A 24,925-nucleotide genomic window follows, 5' to 3' on the forward strand; every position below is an offset into this window, starting at 1 on the left:
ATTCTGCGTTTTGTATGGAACCGGAAAAAACCCCGTATAGCTAAGGCAGTTCTTAGTAACAAAAATAAAGCTGGGGGCATCAGCATACCAGATTTTAGTCTGTACTACAAAGCCATAGTGGTCAAGACAGCATGGTACTGGCACAAAAACAGAGTCATAGACACTTGGAATCGAATTGAACACCAAGAAATGAAACTAACATCTTACAACCACCTAATCTTCGATAAACCAAACAAGAATTTACCTTGGGGGAAAGACTCCCTATTCAATAAATGGTGTTGGGAGAACTGGATGTCTACATGTAAAAGACTGAAACTGGACCCACACCTTTCTCCACTCACAAAAATTGACTCAAGATGGATAAAGGACTTAAATTTAAGGCATGAAACAATAAAAATCCTCAAAGAAAGCATAGGAAAAACACTGGAAGATATTGGCCTGGGGGAAGACTTCATGAAGAACACCACCATGGCAATTGCAACAACAAAAGTAAACAAATGGGACTTCATTAAACTGAAAAGCTTCTGTACAGCTAAGGAGACAATAACCAAAGCAAAGAGACAACCCACACAATGGGAAAGGATATTTGCATATTTTCAATCAGACAAAAGCTTGATAACCAGGATCTATAGAGAACTCAAATTAATCCACATGAAAAAAGCCAACAATCCCTTATGTCAATGGGCAAGAGACATGAATAGAACTTTCTCTAAAGACGACAGATGAATGGCTAACAAACACATGAAAAAATGTTCATCATCTCTATATATTAGAGAAATGCAAATCAAAACAACCCTGAGATATCATCTAAGCCCAGTGAGAATGGCCCACATCACAAAATCTCAAAACTGCAGATGCTGGCGTGGATGTGGAGAGAAGGGAACACTTTTCCACTGCTGGTGGGACTGCAAACTAGTACAACCTTTCTGGAAGGAAGTATGGAGAAACCTCAAAGCACTCAACCTAGACCTCCCATTCGATCCTGCAATCCCATTACTGGGCATCTACCCAGAAGGAAAAAAATCCTTTTATCATAAGGACACTTGTACTAGACTATTTATTGCAGCTCAATTTACAATCGCGAAAATGTGGAAACAGCCTAAATGTCCACCAATCCAGGAATGGATTAACAAGCTGTGGTATATGTATACCATGGAATACTATTCAGCCATTAAAAAAATGGAGACTTTACATCCTTCGTATTAACCTGGATGGAAGTGGAAGACATTATTCTTAGTAAAGCATCACAAGAATGGAGAAGCATGAATCCTATGTACTCAATCTTGATATGAGGACAATTAATGACAATTAAGGTTATGGGGGGGAAGCAGAAAGAGGGATGGAGGGAGGGGGGTGGGGCCTTAGTGTGTGTCACACTTTATGGGGGCAAGACATGATTGCAAGAGGGACTTTACCTAACAATTACAATCAGTGTAACTGGCTTATTGTACCCTCAATGAATCCCCAACAATAAAAAAAAATAAATAAATCACTTACATCTTTGTTTAATTTCTGTTTAGAAGACCTGTCCAGCTCTAAGAGGAGTGTTAAAGTCCACAGTTATTATTCTATTATCGGATATCATATTGCTCAGACTGAATAAGGTCTGTTTCAAGAATCTGGGTGCATTTACATTGGGTGCATAAATATTTAGAATTGAAATGTCTTCCTGTTGTATTTTTCCCTTAACCAGTATAAAGTGACCATCTTTGTCTTTTTTGAGTTTAGCTGCTTTAAATCCACATGTATCTGAAAATAAGATTGCAACTCTTTTCTTCTGAATTCCATTTGCCTGAAAAATTGTCTTCCAACTTGACTCAGAGTTTTAATTTGTCTTTTGAAGCCAGGTGTGTTTCTTGCAGACAGCAAATAGATGGCTTGTGTTTTTTAATCCAGTCAGCCAATCTATGCCTCTTCAGTGGGGAAATCAAGCCATTAACATTTCCTGAGATAATTGGTAAGTGTGGTAGTATTCTATTCATCTTATTTTGTGAGAGTCCATTGCTTAGTTTTATCTTTTGCATCAGTGTGGTGGTTAGGTTCTGTCCTTTAATTGTGCAGTTCTTAGTTTGCTGCTGATTCATTGTGATGGTCAGTGCGCAGAACAGGTTGAAGTATTTCCTGTAGAGCTGGTCTTGTTGTGGCGAAATTCCTCAATGTTTGTATATCCGTAAATGATTTGATTTCTCCATCGATTTTAAAGCTTAGTTTAGCAGGGTATAGTATTCTGCGTTGGAAATTATTCTGTTTAAGTCATTTAAAGGTAGATGACCATTGTGTTCTTTCTTGGAAAGGTTCATTAGAGAATTCTGCAGTCATTCTGTTGAATTTGCCCCGTAGATCAACTGGCACTTACTCCCAGCAGCTTTCAGCAGCTTTTCTTTTGTCTTGACTTTGGACAGTTTCATCACAATGTGTCTTGGAGAAGCTCAGTTAGAGTTGAGGCAACCTAGGTCCAATATCCCTCTGAAAGCAGTGTGTCAAAATCTTTGGTGATATTTGGGAAATTTTCATTTATAATATTCTCTAGTATGCCTTCCATTCTTCTGGGGCATTCTTCTCCCCCTTCTGGGATTCCTATAACTCGTATGTTGGAATGTTTCATAAAGTCCCATAATTCTGACAGTGAATGTTCTGCTTTCTCTCTCTTCTTTTCTATCTCTTTAACTATCTGAATTATCTCAAGAACTTTGTCCTTTACCTCCGAAATTCTTTCTTCTGCATGATCTAACCTGTTGCTGATACTTTCCATTGCATCTTTAAGTTCCCTAATTGACTGCTTCAGTTCCTTCAGCTTCGCTATATCCTTTCTATGTTCTTCATATCGTTCATCTCTTATTTGATTCTGTTTTTGGATTTCCTTTCGGTTATTTTCCACTTTATTAGCAGTTTCCTTTATTGTTTCCATAATTTCCTTCATTGTTTTCATCGTGTGTGTTCTAAATTCCCTTTATGTCATTCCTAACATTTCTTTATAGGTGGAACCCTTTGCAGTAGCTACCTCATGGTTCCTTGAAGGGGCTGCTCTTGACTGGTTCTTCATGTTGCCTGGAGTTTTCTGCTGATTCTTCCTCAAGTGATTTCTTTTATCTGTTTCCTTGCCCTAATTTTCCTTTTCTTTAAGTTCCCATAAATATGGATTAAGGGTTCGATGAGTCCTTTTGGTTCATGACCAGAAGGATGAGAAGGTTGAAGATTAAGAAGGGATAAAAGAAAGAGAAAGAAAGAAAGAAAGAGGAAGGGGAAGGGGAAGGGAAGGAAAAGAAAAGAAAAGAAAAGAAAATAGAGAAAAGACAGAGGGTGAGTAAAAGGGAATATTGACAGAAAGAAGAGAAGCACATAAAGAGGGAGACAGAGCAATATAGGTGCACAGTAGGGTACTTTAACACAACCTTAAAAAAATCCCAACCTCTGGGGGTGCCTGGTTGGGTGGTTCCCTTGAGGTCAGCAGCTCTTTGCTAACCTGATCGGACAAAGTACCCACCTCCACCAAGTAGAGAGGAAAGACAAAAATGCTATAAATCAAACCAAAACAAGCAAACAGAAAACTTTTCGGGAGAAAATTGGGTGACAAACCAAATAATAGGGTAGAAACACTAGCAAAAATGTAGTTCTAATTATTGAAAAAGGCAGCAATGGGAAATTGTATTTTAACTAGAAAAATGGAGATAGAAAAGAAAAGAAAAAATCTGTATGGAAAAGGTTGAAATTAAAAAATCAGGGAGGTGGAGCAAGATGGCAGCGGAGTATCAGCTTCCTTGCATCTGTTCCTTGCATCTGGGCACTGTGAGTCTGGGGATATAGGACTCCAGGCATCTCTGGCTGGTGGGATCTGCCTATCATCACCCCTGAGAATATACAGGGAGTCAGCGAGAGACTTCTGGACACCAAGAGGAGGACTAAAACAGTGGAAAACCGGCAAGTGGTCGCGTGTGTTCAATCTGTCTAAACCCGCCCGCAACTGTAAGTTCAGTAGCAGCGAGACTGCAAACCAGAAAGGCCTTACCTGTGAACTGCTTTGGTGTCTTTGGACTTGGCACTCAGCTGAACTGCCTTGGGGAGAGCCTGAGCGGGAGTGTGGAGAACTTTGGCCTTTGTCTAGGGCCCCAGTCTGAGCCGCTGAGCCACACGGAGCTAATAGTGTTTGGCGCTGGGTCACAGGCAGACATTGTGAGCGATCTGCCCCAGCAAGCTCCGCCCTCAGGGTCGCAGAGCTGGAATTGGGTGGGAGCTGGTAACCCAGCAACCAAGTAGCCTAAGGGCAGGGTCTGAGCCGCCTTGCAGCCCTAACCCTCTGGGGCAGAGGGAGACCAGTTTTGGCAAACAGGGTAAGTGGATAGCCACTTCAGCAGTGTTTCCAGCGACATGCACTTCCCTGAGAAAGCTTCTGCTCAGTAAGTGAACAAGTTCAAAGTGCCTTTTAAGTGGGCTGAAGAGAGATTTAGGGGGTCTTCCTGCTGGGGTTTGAGAAACTAGCAGCCTCCAGTCGTATCAGAACTGTGATTAACATCTCATACCCCACAACACCACGTGTTGCCCAGACAATATTCAATAACATATACATACTGCTTTGTTTTTGGTTGTTTTTTTTTTTTTTTTGGGGGGGGTTGGTTGTTTTTTTTGTTTATTTTGATGTTGGGGATTGTTGTTTTGTTTTTTAAGTTCAACCTTTTCCATACAGATCCCTTTTCTTTCTCAATTTTTCTAGTTTAATTATAATTTCCCATTGCTGCCTATTTCAATAATTAGAACTTTCATTTTTGTTAGTGTTTCTACCGCTATTATTTGGTTTTTCCAGCCAATTTTACCCTGTAAAGGTTTCTGTTTGCTTGTTTTGGTTTGATTTATAGCATTTTTGTCTTTCCTCTCTACTTGGTGGAGGTGGGGTACTGTGTCTGATCAGGTTAGCAAGGAGCTGCTGACCTCAAGGGAACACCCAAATGGGCACCCCCAGAAGGTGTTTTTTTTTTTAAGGTTGTATCAAAGAACCCTACTGTACACCTATATTGCTCTGTCTCCCTCTCTCTGTGCCTCTCTTCTTTTTGTCAATATTCCTTTTACCCACCCCCTCTCCTTTCTCTATTTTTCTTTTTTATTCCTTATCACTCGGTCCTCCTTTCTTTCATCCCTTTTTTGCTCTTAAACCTTCTCACCATTCTGGTCCTGTAACCCTTAGTCCACAGGCACGAGAACTTAAAGAGCAAGAGGAAGTGAAAGGAAAATTAGGGCAAGGAAACAGATAAAAGAAATCACCCATGAGGAAGAATCAGCAGAAAACTCTAGACAACATGAAGAACCAGTCCAGAACAACCCTGCCAAGGGACCATGAGGTAGCTACTACAGAGGATTCCACCTATACAGAAATGTTAGGAATGACAAAAAGGGAATTTAGAATACACATGTTGAAAACAATGAAAGAAATGATGGAAACAATGAATGAAACTGCTAATAAAGTGGAAAATAACCAAAAGGAAATCCAAAAACAGAATCAAATCAGAGATGAAAGATATGAAGAATACAAAAAGGATATAGCAGAGCTGAAGGAAATGAAACACTCAATCAGGGAACTTAAAGATGCAATGGAAAGTATCAGCAACAGGTTAGACCATGCAGAAGAAAGAATTTCAGAGGTAGAAGACAAAGTTTTTGAGGTAACTCAGATAGTAAAAGAGGCAGAAAAGAAGAGAGAGAAAGCAGAACGTTCACTGTCAGAATTATGGGACTTTATGAAGCGTTCCAACATACGAGTTATAGGAATTCCAGAAGGGGAAGAAGAATGCCCCAGAGGAATGGAAGCCATACTAGAGAATATTATAAAAGAAAATTTCCCAAATATCACCAAAGATTCTGACACACTGCTTTCAGAGGGCTATCGGACCCCAGGTCGCCTCAACTCTAACCGAGCTTCTCCAAGACACATTGTGATGAACCTGTCCAAAGTCAAGACAAAAGAAAAGATTCTGCAAGCTGCCAGGAGTAAGCACCAGTTGACCTACAGGGGCAAATCCATCAGATTGACCGCAGACTTCTCTAATGAAACTTTTCAAGCAAGAAGACAATGGTCATCTACCTTTATCTACTTAAACAGAACAATTTCCAGCCCAGAACTCTGTACCCTGCTAAGCTAAGCTTAAAAATTGACGGAGAAATCAAATCATTTACAGATATACAAACATTGAGGAAATTCGCCACAACAAGACCAGCTCTACAGGAAATACTTCAAGCTGTTCTGCACACTGACCACCACAATGGATCAGCAGCAAAGTAAGAACTCAGAAATTAAAGGACAGAACCAAACCTCCACACCGACGCAAAAGATAAAACTAAGCAATGGACTCTCACCAAATAAGACGAATAGAAAACTACCACACTTATCAATTATGTCAATAAATGTTAATGGCTTGAATTCCCCACTGAAGAGACATAGATTGGTTGACTGGATTAAAAAACACAAGCCATCCATTTGCTGTCTGCAAGAAACACACCTGGCTTCAAAAGACAAATTAAAGCTCCGAGTCAAGGGTTGGAAGACAATTTTTCAGGCAAATGGAATTCAGAAGAAAAGAGGAGTTGCAATCTTATTTTCAGATACATGTGGATTTAAAGCAACTAAAGTCAAAAAAGACAAAGGTGGTCACTTTATATTGGTCAAGGGAAAAATACAACAAGAAGACATTTCAATTCTAAATACCTATGCACCCAGTTTAAATGCTCCCAGATTTTTGAAACAGACCTTACTCAGTCTGAGCAATATGATATCTGATAATACCATTATAAAAGGGGACCTTAACACTCCTCTTACAGAGCTGGACAGATCCTCTAAACAGAAATTAAACAAGGATATAAGAGACTTAAATGAGACCCTAGAACAACTGTGCTTGATAGACGCGTATAGAACACTCCATCCCAAAGATAAAGAATATACATTCTTCTCATCACCCCATGGAACATTCTCCAAAATTGATCATATCCTGGGACACAAAACAAATATCAACAGAATCAAAAGAATTGAAATTTTACCTTGTATCTTCTCAGACCATAAGGCACTAAAGGTGGAACTCAACTCTAACAAAAATGCTCGACCCCACCCAAAGGCATGGAAACTAAACAATCTTCTGTTGAATAACAGATGGGTGAAGGAAGAAATAAAACAGGAAATCATTAACTTCCTTGAGCATAACAACAATGAAGACACAAGCTACCAAAACCTGTGGGATACTGCAAAAGCAGTTTTGAGAGGAAAATTCATCGCTTTAGATGCCTGCATTCGAAAAACAGAAAGAGAGCACATCAACAATCTCACAAGCCACCTTATGGAATTGGAAAAAGAAGAACAATCTAAGCCTAAACTCAGTAGAAGAAAAGAAATCTCCAAAATCAAATCAGAGATCAATGAAATTGAAAACAAAAGAATCATTCAGAAAATTAATGAAACAAGGAGTCGGTTTTTTGAAAAAATAAATAAAATAGATAAACCATTGGCCAGACTAACTAGAAATAGAAAAGTAAAATCTCTAGTAACCTCAATCAGAAACGATAAAGGGGAAATAACAACTGATCCCACAGAGATACAAGAGATCATCTCTGAATACTACCAGAAACTCTATGCCCAGAAATTTGACAATGTGAAAGAAATGGATCAATATTTGGAATCACACCCTCTCCCTAGACTCAGCCAGGAAGAAATAGAGCTCCTGAACAGACCAATTTCAAGCACTGAGATCAAAGAAACAGTAAAAAAGCTTCCAACTAAAAAATGCCCTGGTCCAGATGGTTTCACTCCAGAATTCTATCAAACCTTCAAGGAAGAGCTTATTCCTGTAATGCAGAAATTATTCCAAAAAATTGAGGAAGAAGGAATCTTCCCCAACACATTCTATGAAGCAAACATCACCCTGATACCAAAACCAGAAAAAGACCCAAACAAAAAGGAGAATTTCTGACCAATCTCACTCATGAACATAGACGCAAAAATTCTCAACAAAATCCTAGCCAGTAGATTACAGCTTATCATCAAAAAAGTCATTCATCATGATCAAGTAGGCTTCATCCCAGGGATGCAGGGCTGGTTTAACATACGCAAGTCTAACGTTATCCACCATATTAACAGAGGCAAAAATAAAGATCACATGATCCTCTCAGTAGATGCAGAAAAAGCATTTGATAAAATCCAGCATCCTTTTCTGATTAGAACAATGAAGAGTATAGGCATAGGTGGCACATTTCTAAAACCGATTGAAGCTATCTATGACAAACCCACAGCCAATATTTTACTGAATGGAGTAAAACTGAAAGGTTTTCCTCTTAGAACTGGAACCAGACAAGGTTGTCCTCTGTCACCATTACTATTCAATGTAGTGCTGGAAGTTCTCACCAATACAATTAGGCAAGACAAGGAAATAAAGGGAATCCAAATGGGAGCAGAGGAGGTCAAACTCTCCCTCTTTGCTGATGACATGATCTTATACTTAGAGAACCCCAAAGACAACCTCAAGACTCCTAGAAGTCATCAAAAAATATAGTAATGTTTCAGGATATAAAATCAATGTCCACAAGTCAGTAGCCTTTGTGTACACCAATAACAGTCAAGATAAGAAGCTAATTATGGACACAACTCCCTTCACCATAGTCTCAAAGAAAATGAAATACCTAGGAATATACCTAACGAAGGAGGTGAAGGACCTCTATAAAGAAAACTATGAAATCCTCAGAAAGGAAATAGCAGAGGATATTAACAAATGGAAGAACATACCATGCTCATGGATGGGAAGAATCAACATTGTTAAAATGTCTATACTTCCCAAAGCAATCTACCTATTCAATGCCATTCCTATCAAAATACCAACATCGTACTTTCAAGATTTGGAAAAAATGATTCTGCGTTTTGTATGGAACCGGAAAAAACCCCGTATAGCTAAAGCAGTTCTCTGTAACAAAAATAAAGCTGGGGGCATCAGCATACCAGATTTTAGTCTGTACTACAAAGCCATAGTGGTCAAGACAGCATGGTACTGGCACAAAAACAGAGACATAGACACTTGGAATCGAATTGAAAACCAAGAAATGAAACTAACCTTTTACAACCACCTAATCTTAGATAAACCAAACAAGAACATACCTTGGGGGAAAGACTCCCTATTCAATAAATGGTGTTGGGAGAACTGGATGTCTACATGTAAAAGACTGAAACTGGACCCACACCTTTCCCCACTCACAAAAATTGACTCAAGATGGATAAAGGACTTAAGGCATGAAACAATAAAAATCCTCCAAGAAAGCATAGGAAAAACACTGGAAGATATTGGCCTGGGGAAAGACTTCATGAAGAAGACTGCCATGGCAATTGCAACAGCAACAAAAATAAACAAATGGGACTTCATGAAACTGAAAAGCTTCTGTACAGCTAAGGAGACAATAACCAAAGCAAAGAGACAACCTACACAATGGGAAAGGATATTTGCATATTTTCAATCAGACAAAAGCTTGATAAGTAGGATTGATAGAGAACTCAAATTAATCCACATGAAAAAAGCCAACAATCCCTTATATCAATGGGCAAGAGACATGAATAGAACTTTCTCTAAAGACGACAGATGAATGGCTAACAAACACATGAAAAAATGTTCATCATCTCTATATATTAGAGAAATGCAAATCAAAACAACCCTGAGATATCATCTAACCCCAGTGAGAATGGCCCACATCACAAAATCTCAAAACTGCAGATGCTGGCGTGGATGTGGAGAGAAGGGAACACTTTTACACTGCTGGTGGGACTGCAAACTAGTACAACCTTTCTGGAAGGAAGTATGGAGAAACCTCAAAGCACTCAAGCTAGACCTCCCATTTGATCCTGCAATCCCATTACTGGGCATCTACCCAGAAGGAAAGAAATCCTTTTATCATAAGGACACTTGTACTAGACTGTTTATTGCAGCTCAATTTACAATCTCCAAAATGTGGAAACAGCCTAAATGCCCACCAACCCAGGAATGGATTAACAAGCTGTGGTATATGTATACCATGGCATACTATTCAGCCATTAAAAAAAATGGAGACTTTACATCCTTCGTATTAACCTGGACGGACGTGGAAGACATTATTCTTAGTAAAGCATCACAAGAATGGAGAAGCATGAATCCTATGTACTCAATTTTGATATGAGGACAATTAATGACAATTATGGTTATGGGGGGGGAACAGAAAGAAGGAAGGAGGGAGGGGGGTGGGGCCTTGGTGTGTGTCACACTTTATGGGGGCAAGACATGATTGCAACTGGGACTTTACCTAACTATTGCAATCAGTGTAACCTGGCTTATTGTACCCTCAATGAATCCCCAACAATAAAAAAAAAAAAAACAGAAACAAAATAAACAAAAACAAACAAAGACCAACAAAATAACAGTACCCTACCCACTGAGCCACCGCCCAACCTTATTATTTTCTTAATAACATTTTTTGTCTAGCTTATTTTGTTGTCAGATTACAGTATATAATATATATAACATACAACATTAATCAACTGTTATGTTATCTGTAGGGCTTCCATTCAACTGTAGGCTACTACTGGTTAAGTTTTTGTGGAATCAAAAGTAATACTTGTATTTTTTTACTGTATTAGGGGTTGGCATCTCTCATGTTCAGGTTGTTCAAGGGTCAATTTTGTATATTTAAGTTAGAAAATAATATATTCAGGAGAGTGTTGTTAAGTATATAAAAGTCTTAACAAATTTATATTGTGAATTTCTATAATCAGTTTTTTATATTAATTTAATATCCTTTATGTCATATTTCATTGGAAGCAGGTACATCACCTTTGATTTCATGGTTGCTAGTTAAGCTATGGGAAGCAACTTCTGTTAGTACGTGGAATAAGGAAAAAGCACTTCCTGTTCATGATGAATTAAAACCTAACAAATCCAAGGCATTCTGACAAGTTAAAAATCAGGAACAGAACTATGGATTGAAATTGTTTTCAAATAAATTTTTAATTCGAAAATCTTGCTAATTTAGGTATATAAATTAACTTTGAAAATAAAATTATTTTTGTACTTTATAAGTAGTCCTGTTGAAGTATATATGCTTGCTTGGAAAAAACAGACTAGAAGAAAATACATAAAAATGTTCACTGTGGTTTCTTTCAGTAGTTAAGACTGGAAATAGTATTATTTTTGCATTTCTAATTTCCCAGTTTTCTACAATGAAATAAATTGTTTAAATTAAAAATAAAATGTATTCTATAAAATAGAATATAAAAATGCAAATAATATCAGTGAGATAAAAAAAAATGAAACCACCATTACAAATTAATGATGGGGTACAAGGTGAGAACTGTAGGGAGGGCCGAGCTAAAAATAAGGTAGAGGCCCAGCTAGAAATCGTGCTATTAATTAGCCATTGTCCCCCATCTGCTCCTCTGGAGTCACATAATTAGTGATCATAAAGATTCTTAACATTGTCTCTCTACAGTATCACCTTTGTGACACATAAGTTTAGTTTCTGAGATGTCTTTCAGGTCCTGCATCTGGTGGATTGGGTGGCCCATCCAGACCAAGCAACTGACTCAACTGATCTTGTGAACCCCACACCCAAGAACCTGATGCTGCATTCCAGGGGATTGGCTGACCCACCCAGGAAGCAGCCCATAGTAAGATCCTAATGATTCTACCCCAAACCCAGACAATTATAGGCTCTGGTTGCCTAATCCTCTTCCTGTCAAACTGCCCTGTGGCTCAAAGGGGTAGGGCGCCAGCCCCATATGCTGGAGGTGGTGGGTTCAAACCCAGCCCCAGCCAAAAACTGCAAAAAAGACAAAAAAAAAACCCAACTGTCTCCCAAATTTTTGAGGAGGCAGATTTGAGAAATTTCCTGTCTTCTCACTTGGTGCTATCTAGCTATGCAGATTAAACCCTTTCTCTGCTGCAAACTCTGCTGTTTCAGGGTATTGGCTTTCTCTCTGGCAGTGGGCAGATGAACCTGGTTGGGTAGCAACAATAATAGTCTTGGAAATTCAACATTTGTATATTTTGCAGAATGATGCCACACAGGAAAAACTGTAGGAAAGTCATCAATCTGGTAAACTCTGGGCCACAGCATCATGTCCACTATCATTAGGGTATAATTTCACCTCAGTATTATAAAGTCTTTTTATGACAATTAGTAACTAAATTAAACAATAGTTATCATATACTAAAATTCTATTATGCACCACGCATTGTTATAAGTCCTCATATATGATCTTCATTTAATTCTTATCACAATTTTATGGTTTACGTAGGCAGTTCTTATAATCTCATGGCCTAGTTCAGGTAGTCAGGGATCCTCAGGCAGGAGCGGATGGAATGTCTTCAAGATCCTATCAGGGGTCTACAAGTTTGAAACTATTTTGAAAAATACTGCAAAGATGTTGGTTGTCTCTTTCACTCTGTTTTATAAATAAGAAAACAGGATCAGAATGTAAGTAGAATATGTTCCAGCTCCATCCATGTAAACATGAAAGAGGTAAAGTCTCCATCTTTTTTTAAGGCTGCATAAAATTCCATGGTGTACATATACCACAATTTATTAATCCATTCGTGGATCGATGGGCACTTGGGCTTTTTCCATGACTTAGCAATTATGAATAGGGCTGCAATAAATATTCTAATACAAATATCTTTGTTATGATGTGATTTTTGGTCTTCTGGGTATATGTATTCTTCTTAGTAAAGTGTCTCAAGAATGGAAGAAAAAGTTCCCAATGTACTCACCCTTATTATGAAACTAATGTAGGACCTTCACATGAAAGCTATAACCCAGTTACAACCTAAGAATAGGTAGAAGGGGGAAAGGGAGGGGAGGGGGGGAGGTGGGTGGAGGGAGGGGGATTAATGGGATTACACCTGTGGTGCATCTTACAAGGGAACTTGTGAATCCTAGTAAAAGTGGAATGTTAAGGTCTTAGCAAAATAACTAAGAAAATGCCACGAGAGCTATGTTAACTAGTGTGATGAAAATGTGTCAAACGGTCTATGAACCAAGTGTATGGTGCCCCATGATCATACTAATGTACACAGCTATGATTTATTAAATAAATAAATAAACAATAATAATAAAAAAGAATGTAAGTAGATTGAACAAGATCACACAGTAAATAGTGGAGCTGAAATCTACGCTTTTGTCCCTCACCCAGAAACCTGTGCCCTTAACCACTAAACTCTATGTATTATAATATACATTCCAGTCTAATGAATTTGCATTGTGAAATTGAGAAAACATTTTCCAAAAAAAGTTGTCTGTGTCCCTGTTTGTTTCACACAGCTCTGCTTTCCAAGGAGACCTCAGAAAGTTAAGATTTTCTTAGGTGCAGGGAAACCAAGAGAAAGCCATTCCTTTCATCATGTCTTTGGCTTGGAGGTAAAAAGTTTGCTTTCACTTCTATAGCTTTGGTCTGAAGCTTTATGATCCCTCAAAAACTATGAGACCAACTCCTTGACTTTTCCATAAGGCTGTACCTTATTTTACCTTCTGGCCTATTAGTCAATTCCATCCCATCCTGCATGGTTTATGGTGTTCTTTTTGAAGGTCCTTTTTGCATCAGAGGTTCCAGTACTTCTCAATGTGGCATTGTTAGAAACCTTGACTCTGGAATATAAAGACTGGTAGCACATCTTCCCTCATGGGGATAGCCAAAAATGCTGCCCCACATTTTTTATTTTCCTTAGATATAACCCTCAGTTAAGAACCATGGAGAAGAGGCATTTTCTACAGAAGACTTGATTTGCAATTCATATGCTACTCTAAGAGAGGGAAAATTCATCCCCCACCCTGCAGGTAAGATGTTTAAAATTTGTAATAAGAGTATGTATTATTAGTAGCAATAATAACAGAGAACTAATTCATTGGATTACTTAATTGCCATCTTGGAGACTAAAAGAGACATTAAAATTAGAAGGAAAAGTAGGAAAATTTCACACGCCAATTGAGACTGTCCTAGACAAATCAGGTCAGTGGTCATAGTAGGGATATGGTGGAGCCTATATTGATGAGAAGGATTTGGAACAACCCAAAGACATTCTGAGTTCCTTTAGCCCTGGAGGTTGGGACTAGTCACAGAGCATGAGCTCTAAAGAAAACCAAAGACAACTTCTACTTCCTTAACCAGATTTTCCTTGTTTAGCATATAAGATCCCAGCCCAGGGTCTTAGACAAAGGCAAATACTGGAAGAATTCAAATAGGAAAAACTATTATTGCCTCCTTTGCCTGGGTGAAAAAACAAAGTTATTTTAATAACCTAATACACACTACCCAAAATAGATCTCCAAATTCTAAGTTCATAACCAAGACTAAAATTCCTTGGTTTTGAATCTCAATTGAATACTTTTTTCACCAAACCAGTCAAAAGCATCATTTACCCAGAATTGTATTATTTACTTATCTAAGATTACCACTGCTAGAATCAACAGAGGTAAATACCAAAAGCAAAACAAAAACAGTCAGGAAGCCCTGGGATGTATGTGTTAAGGCCCTACTGTTACCCAGTTAAATAAGGTTTCGACTTTTAAATCCAAACTATACAGTCATGTTTGTCTACTGATGCTCTTCTCCCTCCCCCAGGATATAATATTGTTTCTGGATCATTCTGGCAATCAGTTAAGTATCATCATGGGAAACAAGTTCCAAGTTTGAGTTCAAAGAAAATATGCTCAGCATATCTAAACGTGTCTCTCGTAGAATAGGATCTCATATTAAAAGTTAAGATACCAACCCTCCCAGAATCCTTTATTTTTTAATGTTTTTTACATTATCCTTTTAATTGTTAATGCCAGTTAACAAATAATGATAGCTAATATTAATGGAACTTCTTCTACTTACCCCTGACAATGCTGGTTTGCATGTGACATGGGTATCAATCTCATTCTGCATAGTCACCAAGGCAAGAAATATTTTGTATCTTTATCTTTATTTTCAATAAAGATAAATTTTCACTACATTTTACTTTAATACCCATCCCTCTGGCTAGCAGGAAACTTAATGTCATTTTCTGGCTTTCTCCCTCACCAGCACAGAGTTACACTACTGCCTGAGATCAGACACAAAAACAAGGAATTTTCCTAGGTCCAAGTGGAGTGTGCAGGCTCCATACCTGCAGGGATTCTCAGGCCCGGCAGTGTTCAGACAATCCTGGCCACACATGGGCCAGCCGTGATTTTGGGGTTTTCTGGAGCCTCCCCAGCCTGCACTCACCTTGCAGCCATTCCTCTCGGGAGTTTTGTTTCTTCTCCAGATGCTGCCAGAATTTAGCATGGACACCTCCTGCCTTCGGAATCCATGGACCTCTCTCTGTCCCTCCAGCAGTGACAGGGTGTTTGTGTAAACTCAGGGAAATCCTTTCCCTTCCAAGTTTTCCAAATTCTTTCCTCCCCACACACCCTTCTCTTTCTTCTCCATCCTCTGTAAAACCTGTAAGTTCTATGGCCTTTCACTTTGAGAAAGATAAATCCGTACAGAGTTGCAGGCTATTTCTGCTTCCTGCCTTCTCCACACCCAACTGGAATAAGTCAAGGGAACTGACCCCTTAGAAAGGATGGAGGAAGAAAGAAGAAAAGGTAAAGAAAAGTGCAAGGAGAAAAAGTGCCTTCCAACATCCAGCCTCACACCAAGTCAGCACCAGGATCCAATGGCACACATGTTAATGTCTCAATTTTATAAACAGGAAGACAAATTCAGAGTAGTTAAAAACAAACAAATAAAAACATTTCCACATCACACAGCTATTAAATAGCAGACTGAGAATATAACTGTAGACCTGAGTGACCCACAAATGTCCGATCACATTGGCGGCATTGTTTACAAAATAGGCAATATCATAGAAAGGTAGGATGTGTTTATAAGTATCTAATTTATTTAGGTTATTTTAATTGTCTAATTAGTGTTTTTCTTAAAAATTATGCAAGAAACTTCCCCAGCATGGCTTAAAACTGAAATAGGGATGTATGTGTTAAATGCTTTTGCTTTCTAAAAATGTTTCCTTACGAACTTGACTAAGATGGTATTATCTCCACCAGTATCAACCCAGGAAAAAAGTATTTTCAAGGCAGCTTGACAAGTTTTCATACTGTAGAAGATGTGAGTAAGAACAATTGCTCAGTAGGGTACTGCTTGCCATGATTCTCCTGCCTGCTGGGTTTCTGTTTCTCAGGCATTGTGACAATGATGTAGTCTTTAATTGGCCTCTTTGCAAATGCCTGCTCCTCACTTTTGACATTAATCGCTAATTAATAAAACCATGAATATTCAGTATGACAGCATATGAGCCAATACCTTGATATTGAAGAATTATACAGAAACACAGCTTTTAGATGTTGGATAGGCAAAAAAGCAAAAATTCAACAGCTTTCAACAGCCCTTCTTCACACTTGCCCTGCTCTAGTTAGTTACTTGCACAAGACCCACAGCACCTTCCCTACACAAAGAGACTTGGATAAACAGTTTCTGCTTAGGTGAGATGTCCTGTAACAATGGCCACACCCTGCAGGGTGCCCAGGCACTGCCTCAACTCCCATCACTTCTTAAACTTGGGAGGCTTTAGGTACAAATACAAACACACAACTATTTTACATTTGAATGGTTGCATTTCTTCAGTTTTTGGCAATTAGGGCAAGATCTGGGCTCAGCCTTGGAAAGGGGAAGAAACCAGCTCAGGTTATCAGAGAACGCCCAGCCACAGCAATGGGCAGAACCTCCTCTGGTAGAGAAGGGACTCGCCAGGTTTTCATTTGCTATTGGAACTTCTGTAACGTATCCCTTGAGAACCTCATGAGGAGGTTTGCAAATATTTTTCCTGAATAGTATTCACTAAACACCGGGATAGGCCATCTTTTAGAGCTCAGAATATTAAACAATAGGGAGTATACTTTTACCCTTGACTCTTTCTCCTTGTACTCAAAAGCTTCTTCCTGTTAAAGAAAAAATAAAAAGGCACAAATTAAAATAGAAAGGGCCTAGCATGTTGTAAATGTAGTAGAGATACTAAAAACATTTGATTTGAAATGGGCTAACTCTTGAAAGGCAGCTCACCACCAATTATCATGAAGACCTTATCACTGTTGCCAATTGAAAAGAGACATTTGACAGTCATTGTTGTCTGAAGTCTCCAGTTTGCCTTTGTGAAAATAAACTCACTTTTGATGGACAATAATAATTTAATAATAAATAATAAAATTATTTCATTTAAAATCAGATTATTTGTATTTTTAAAGCAAAAATGTTTTTACGGGAAAATATCAAAGGTAAGAGAGATAAAACTATTAAAATGGAATTATTTACAAATTTGTATTATTCAAAACATATTTATTCCCTCTCCATAAAAACCTTACATTGGTAGAGCAGGACCAAAGAACTGAGGCCCTTGTTTAGAACAAACTGGAAATTGGCTTTGAGACCTAAGTGGTGGGAATATCCAAGTTAACTGATAGGTACAAAGAAGCTGCTGCTGTCAGAAGGGTGAGGACTCTATAACTCTGCTGCTCTTGGTGTATCCCCACACCGCCACCCCGCAGCAAAGGCTGGGAGGCCTAAGTCTTACATGAAACCAAAAAAGTATCACTAAACAGAAGTTCAGTGAGCCCAATCCAGGATTTAGAGGTGCACTTGGAAATGGAGCCCCACACAGATACAGACAGCTAGCTCACTACAGCTTACTAAAGATAAAAAGAGGAGCCTTGTTTTTCCAAAATAGATAGAGGGTACTGTCTCCCACTCAGCAGTGTACAAATGCAAAGAGCCAAAGATATAAGAAAGATTAAAATATAACCACAGAAGATGGAAAACAAGAGCAAATAAGAAGCCAGGAGCCTCTGTAAGAGCTGATACAACATCGTATCTTCTGCAAGTGAGGCTCTAGACTCTACTGTAGCCAGTGTAGTCTAGAGATGGTGCAACCTGGGGCCTGCCTACTGCTGTTAGGGACCCTAGAACAGACTGAGAATTGATTCAAAATGCAAACCCTTTGTAGTTTGTATTGGTTAGATGGTATGCATTTTTATGGATGTTCATTTTTGTATATAATTAAGTCATTTTCAAAGAGCCTACTGTATTATCCTAGGTTAGCACACGAGTTTATTCTGGCTACCATATGAAGCTGGGCAATGTCGAAGAGTTCCACTGTGCACATGTACCAGCAGCCAGTTGGATCTGGCACTCGGACAATTTTCTAGAAGGGCCATTCATTCTGAGTATTGGCATCTTAAATTAGCCACGCTTTCCATTTACAGCTATTCCTACCTTTTAATTACAAAACACTCAGTTTAGTTTCTCCACTAAAAGTTTAGTTTTGCAAATGGAGTATTTCACGCTCACATAAACATTATTTGGGGCGTACAATTTATATTATTAAAACCATTCATATCCATAATTTTAAACCAGAAATACTTAATAATTGCCAGCATACATTCTTAACAAATGTGTTTAGACAGTAATACTGAACGGTTTCCACCTATATTTTTTTTCTAAATGAAATGTTTTTTAGGGGCAGAAATCAAGAGAAACAGAGGCCAGGCTGGTAGTGGCAGCTGTCAGTGTGAGTCTGAGTCCCACTCAACTGTGCCCACAGACTCAGAGGGAGGCGAAGGGCGTGTGCTGAGGCAGCAAGGCCATCTACAGAGATGCACAAACATTGCCCTGTATCCTTGTATCCATCTAGAACTTTTCTACTTTAGCTGTTACTATTTTCTCTCTTTGGGGAATGTTTACTGGTTTTATTATCACATCGAAGTAGCTAAAGAGACCATTGTACAGAAGATAAAAAGAATATCATGTGACATTAAATGCCTCCTTGCTTTCTGGATTATACTCATATATTCTATCAATCAAAAAAAAATGTTAAGAACTTAATCCAAATACCAAATACGTGCAATTTGGTTGTCTGTGAATCACATACAATTATTATCATACTATTACATTATATAAATAGTATCATATACAAAATAATTTTAGTAAGGTTTAAATAAATATAAATGTAACTTCTAATCATTTCTTTTCAACCTTGATATATCATCTGACATACTCCTATTTTGAAGAATAAGAATTTTGATATTTATATAAACAACTCTTTTTTTTTTTTTTTTTTTTCTTCAGAGTTTGTGTAGTTTAACTTCTGCTCCACTAATCTGGCTTGGAAATGTATTCTCCTCTTAATTTGTGAATGAAATGAAAGGACACATTATATCTCAGTAATGCCACGAATCAATGTAAGTAATATTCTGTTCAGTCCTCAGAAGGAAATGTTAGCAATTCCACACTCATACTAGAAACTTTCACTAACACAGAGGGTGCCAAAAAAAATGGACACACATTTTAAGAAAAAACTGTAGAATGTCATATATATATATAACTGAACAATGTAATACTCAAGTCATGTTTGACTTCTGCAATTACAAAAGATATGAGGTACAGTATACAAGATAACAAGTGCTAGGATATATATTGAGTAATACAATGTTCATACAGGTTTTTCTTTTTTAAAAATAGGTATACGTTTTTTGGCTCCCTCCGTGTTCAAGAATACAAGAGGGGAATTCTCATGTTTTTACAAAAAAAAATTATGTAAGCAATAAACATGTTTTATTTTTTATCTTGTTTATCTAGCAATGAAAATTGCTGATTCAACTTTCTTGCGAAGGTTGGTTGAAAACCATCAACTTGCCTCCTGGAAACTGATGCAAAGTATAATTTGACCTTGTTACTTATTTCATAACCAGTTCTCAGGGAGACCTATTTCTTACCTCTCAAGATTAGTAAACTTTTTTCTTTGTTGTTCACACTGAGTTTTTCTGACTGCCTTGCCCCAGTTTGGTTTGTTTTTTTAATTTCTTTTTCTAACTTTTGATTTTTCCCATGGTATCTCATTTTTTAAAGATTATTTAGAAAGTAAACTATGTGCCAGACTTATTTTTTCATGTCTGTAGCACTTCTCGGTTGTGAACACTAATGAATGCTTACTCCATCTAGTATGAATTTGGCCCAAACCCATTTACAAAGCTCACTTGACTTTCAAAGTAATAGTATTGAGAACTGGCACCATCACTTGTATTCCAAAATTATTAATGTATGTTAACACATGGCAGAGTTTTCCAATATTTAGATCCTTTTATTTGCATTCACAAAAGCATGAACTTAAATTACAAAACTATATTGAAATAGTAATAAAGCAAAATTTTATAGACATGAAGCAAAAGTTAAATATTGTTAGGCAAGGGAATTTAGTCTGACATGAAAGGAAGGAAGGAAGGAAGGAAAAGTGAGAGGGAAGGAGTGCAAAAAAAGAAAGGAAGAAAGAGAAAGAGAGGGAAAGGAAAGGAAGGAAAGGGAAGGGAAAGGAAGGCAGGAAATAGTGGAAGTCTGGAAGTCAGTAGTGGGCAGAGGTCTTTGGGATTGTGCTGAAGTATCTTCCCTTTCCGTTCACTGTTGTTCCTTCCATCCACCACAAAGATGCACACTGTGGTTATTGCTTTGGGCCGTCATTTCTCTGGAGGACAGGTACTGATGCCAAGGGTAGGCCCAGGTCGAGTGACAGGACAGCATGTGAACCTGCAGGAGAGAGAAAAGCTGCCCTAGAATGTGAAAGGCCAATAACATATAAACCACATTTATCACTTTCTTCCCTAAAGGTCTGGCAAAGCACTGGAAGTGATCTCTGGTGAATATCACAGTAGTGGAAAGCATGCAGTCTAGGCTGCCTGGATTGAATGTCAGCTTCACCCACTGTTCAATGACCTTGGGCAAGTTACCAACTCTCTCTGTGCCTCAGTTTCTTCCTCTCACGTGGGGAAGGACTTATTTCGTTAGGTTGCTATGGGGATTAAATTACTTATGTATTTGAAATGCTCACAAGAGTACCTAGTATTTTAAAATGTGTTTTGTCAAATTTAAAAATACAGTAACTAAAATATCAATACACTCCTCATAGGGGTATCCAGTCTGTGGTCTGTGGGCAACATGCATCTTATTTGAGGACTGTTTTGCTTATCTGTATTGCCAGATATCACAAAATTTAAGTGTGGATTTTTTTTTTTTGGCTCATCAGCTTGTTAGTATTTGCATATTTAATGTGCCCAAGACAACTCTTCTTTCAATGTGAAGCAGAAAAGAAAAAAGGTTGGACACCTCTGGAGCCTTCAAACCTTCTAATTTCTTCTCTGAGTAAAATACAAAGTCCTTCCAACAGCCTGTCCCGTGCGATCTGTTTCATTTCCTCTGTCTGGGTACTCAGGGTGCACTTTCTGGGCCCCTTTGTATCATGTGAGGTCAGGTAAGCGACTTCTGGCCATAGCACAGAGCCTATGATAAGGCACTTCTAGGCCTGCTGGGATCACCAACCATGCTGGCATGCCTACAACTGTCCAGGTTTTGACAGAGAGGAAACCCCTCACTCCTGTGAAAATGGACAGTCATCTTGATCCTGCCTTCTCAAAACCCCTTATAATTCTTCATACTCTCTTTTTCTATCTGCTGGATATCCATGTCCAGGGCAACCGTGAAATTCACATGTTGGAGATAACAGAACCACCACCAGCCTGGGCTTCTGAATGAAGCTGAGTTACTGCCTCTTTTCTCACTGGACTTTATGTAAGCAAAAATAAATTTCTATTCTGATAAACCACTAAGGTTCCATTGCATAGCTTAACCAATAAACTAACTACTGTGTTGGTCATTCTAGCCTCCTTGTTCCCACAACAAAATTAAGATTCACTGGCTGGGTGGCGCCTATGGCTCAGTCGGTAAGGTGCCGGCCCCATATACTGAGGGTGGCAGGTTCAAACCCGGTCCCGGCCAAACTGCAACCAAAAAATAGCCGGCCGTTGTGGCGGGCGTCTGTAGTCCCAGCTGCTCGGGAGGCTGAGGCAAGAGAATCTCTTAAGCCTAGGAGTTGGAGGTTGCTGTGAGCTGTGTGAGGCCACGGCACTACAGAGGGCCATAAAGTGAGACTCTGTCTCTCCAAAAAAAAAAGAAAAAAAAAAAAAGATTCACTGGCTGTTTACTCTGGTCAGAATGTTCCTTTTCAGACGTCTTCATGGCTGACTTCCTCACCTCCAGTCTTTCTTTGCTTGAACTCTTGTTTTCTATGGCACCTACTCAACCAGTTTATTTAAAATAGAAAATCGGTATAGAAGGGACATTTCTTAAACTGATAGAGGCCATCTACAGCAAACCAACAGCCAATATCATATTGAACGGAGTTAAATTGGAATCATTTCCACTCAGATCAGGAACCAGACAAGGCTGCCCATTGTCTCCATTGCCTTTTAACATTGTAATGGAAGTTTTAGCCACCGCAATTAGGGAAGAAAAGGCGATCAAGGGCATCCACATAGGGTCAGAAGAGACTAAACTTTCGCTCTTCACAGATGATATGATTGTGTATCTGGAAAACACTAGGGACTCTACTACAAAACTCCTAGAAGTGATCAAGGAATACAGCAACGTCTCAGGTTACAAAATCAACATTCATAAATCGATAGCCTTTATATGTACCAACAATAGTCAAGCTGAAAAAACAATTAAGGACTCTATCCCATTCACAGTAATGCCAAAGAAGATGAAATATTTGGGAGTTTATCTAACAAAGGATGTGAAAGATCTATATAAAGAGAACTATGAAACTCTAAGAAAAGAGATAGCTGAGAATGTTAATAAATGGAAAAACATACCATGCTCATGGCTAGGAAGAATTAACATTGTTAGAATGTCCATACTACCCAAAGCAATATATAACTTCAACGCAATCCCTATTAAAGTTCCACTATCATACTTTAAAGATCTTGAAAAAACAATACTTCATTTTATATGGAATCAGAAAAAACCTCGAATAGCCAAGACATTACTCAAAAATAAAAACAAAGCAGGAGGAATTACGCTACCAGACCTCAGACTATACTACAAATCGATAGTGATCAAAACAGCATGGTATTGGCACAAAAACAGAGAAGTAGATGTCTGGAACAGAATAGAGAACCAAGAGATGAATCCAGCTACTTACCGTTATCTGATCTTTGACAAGCCAATTAAAAACATTCAGTGGGTAAAAGATTCCCTATTTAACAAATGGTGCTGGGTGAACTGGCTGGCAACCTGTAGAAGACTGAAACTGGATCCACACCTTTCACACTAACCAAGATAGACTCTTACTGGATTAAAGACCTAAACTTAAGACATGAAACTATAAAAATACTAGAAGAGAGTGCAGGGAAAACCCTTGAAGAAATTGGGTTGGGTGAGTTTTTTATGAGAAGGACCCCCCGGGCAATTGAAGCAGCTTCAAAAATACACTATTGGGACTTGATCAAACTAAAAAGCTTCTGCACAGCCAAGAACCCAGTAAGTAAAGCAAGCAAACAGCCCACAGAATGGGAGAAGATATTTGCTGGTTATGTCTCTGACAAAGGTTTAATAACCAGAATCCACAGAGAACTCAAATGCATTATCAAGAAAAGAACAATGGATCCCATCGCAGGCTGGGCAAGCGACTTGAAAAGAAACTTCTCCGAAGAAGACAGGTGAGCGGCCTTCAGACATATGAAAAAATGCTCATCATCCTTAATCATCAGAGAAATGCAAATCAAAACTACTTTGAGGTATCATCTAACTCCAGTGAGACTAGCCTATATCACAAAATCCCAAGACCAGAGATGTTGGCGTGGATGAGGAGAAAAGGGAACACTTTTGCACTGCTGGTGGGAATGCAAACTAATACATACCTTTTGGAAAGATATATGGAGAACACTTTGAGATCTAAAAATAGATCTGCCATTCAATCCTGTAATTCCTCTGCTGGGCATATACCCAGAAAACCAAAAACCACATCATAACAAAGATATTTGTACCAGAATCTTTATTGCAGCCCTATTCATAATTGCTAAGTCATGGAAAAAACCCAAGTGCCCATCGATCCACGAATGGATTAACAAATTCCATGGTATATGTACACCATGGAATACTATGCAGCCTTGAAGAAAGATGGAGACTTTATCTCTTTCATGTTTACATGGATGGAGGTGGAACATATTCTTCTCAGTAAAGTGTCTCAAGAATGGAAGAAAAAATATCCAATGTATTCACCCCTACTATGAAACTAACTTGGGACCTTCACATGAAAGCTATAACCAAGTTACAACCTAAGAACAGGGGGAAGGGGGAAAGCATGGGGAAGGAGGGGGGAAGTGGGTAGAGGGAGGGGGATTGAAAGGATCACACCTGTGGTGCATCTTACAAGGGTACATGTGAGGCTTGGCAAATGTGGAATGTAAATGTCTTGGCAAAGTAACTAGGAAAATGCTAGGAGGGCTATGTCAACTAATGAGATGAAAATGTGTCAAATATTCTATGAACCAAGTGTATGGTGCCCCATGATCATATTGATGTACACAGCTATGATTTAACAAAAAAAAATTAAATAAATAAATAAATTTAATTCTATTTATAAAAAAATATATATCATCCCATCCATCATACCTCTCTCCTCTTCCTTTTTATTTGCCAAAGTATCATCACCTTTTAATTTATACTCTATTATTTATACTCATTTCTTTTATTCTTATTTTATGTTTTGACTCCTGTACTAGGATAACTAGAACATCAGTTTCATAAGGGTTGAGAATTTCGTTTTAAAGAGTCTGGGGCTGCAGTCCCCAAACCCCAGGTACCAGTTCACGGCCTATTAGGGACCAGGTCACACAGCAGGAGGTGAGTGGGAGGCAAACTAGGGAAACTTGTCCTCTTGGGTCCATAGAAAAATTGTCTTTCATGAACCCTGTCCCCGGTGCCAGAAAACACTGGAGACTGCTGGTCTAGAGCATCATCTGAGACATAGTAAATAGTCTAGAAATATTTGCTAAATGAACACATTACCTTAATTTATTTCATTTCTACAGTTTACCAAGTCGAACA

The 24,925-nt window shown here is 38.5% G+C and overlaps 1 long non-coding RNA gene across 1 annotated transcript in view; it reads left to right on the forward strand.

Annotated features, from left to right (window-relative positions):
• LOC128563137 (uncharacterized) overlaps positions 1 to 20,778 on the forward strand; it is a 57,707-nt gene extending 36,929 nt beyond the window's left edge. The window contains exons 2-4 of the long non-coding RNA XR_008373745.1: positions 13,704 to 13,812; positions 19,118 to 19,230; positions 20,650 to 20,778. This is a non-coding gene — a long non-coding RNA (uncharacterized LOC128563137). The remainder of the gene's footprint in view (positions 1 to 13,703; positions 13,813 to 19,117; positions 19,231 to 20,649) is intronic.
• The last annotated feature ends 4,147 nt before the right edge of the window (positions 20,779 to 24,925 follow it).

The sequence above is a fragment of the Nycticebus coucang genome, chromosome 13 (assembly GCF_027406575.1).
Source record: "Nycticebus coucang isolate mNycCou1 chromosome 13, mNycCou1.pri, whole genome shotgun sequence".
Lineage (NCBI taxonomy): Eukaryota > Metazoa > Chordata > Mammalia > Primates > Lorisidae > Nycticebus > Nycticebus coucang.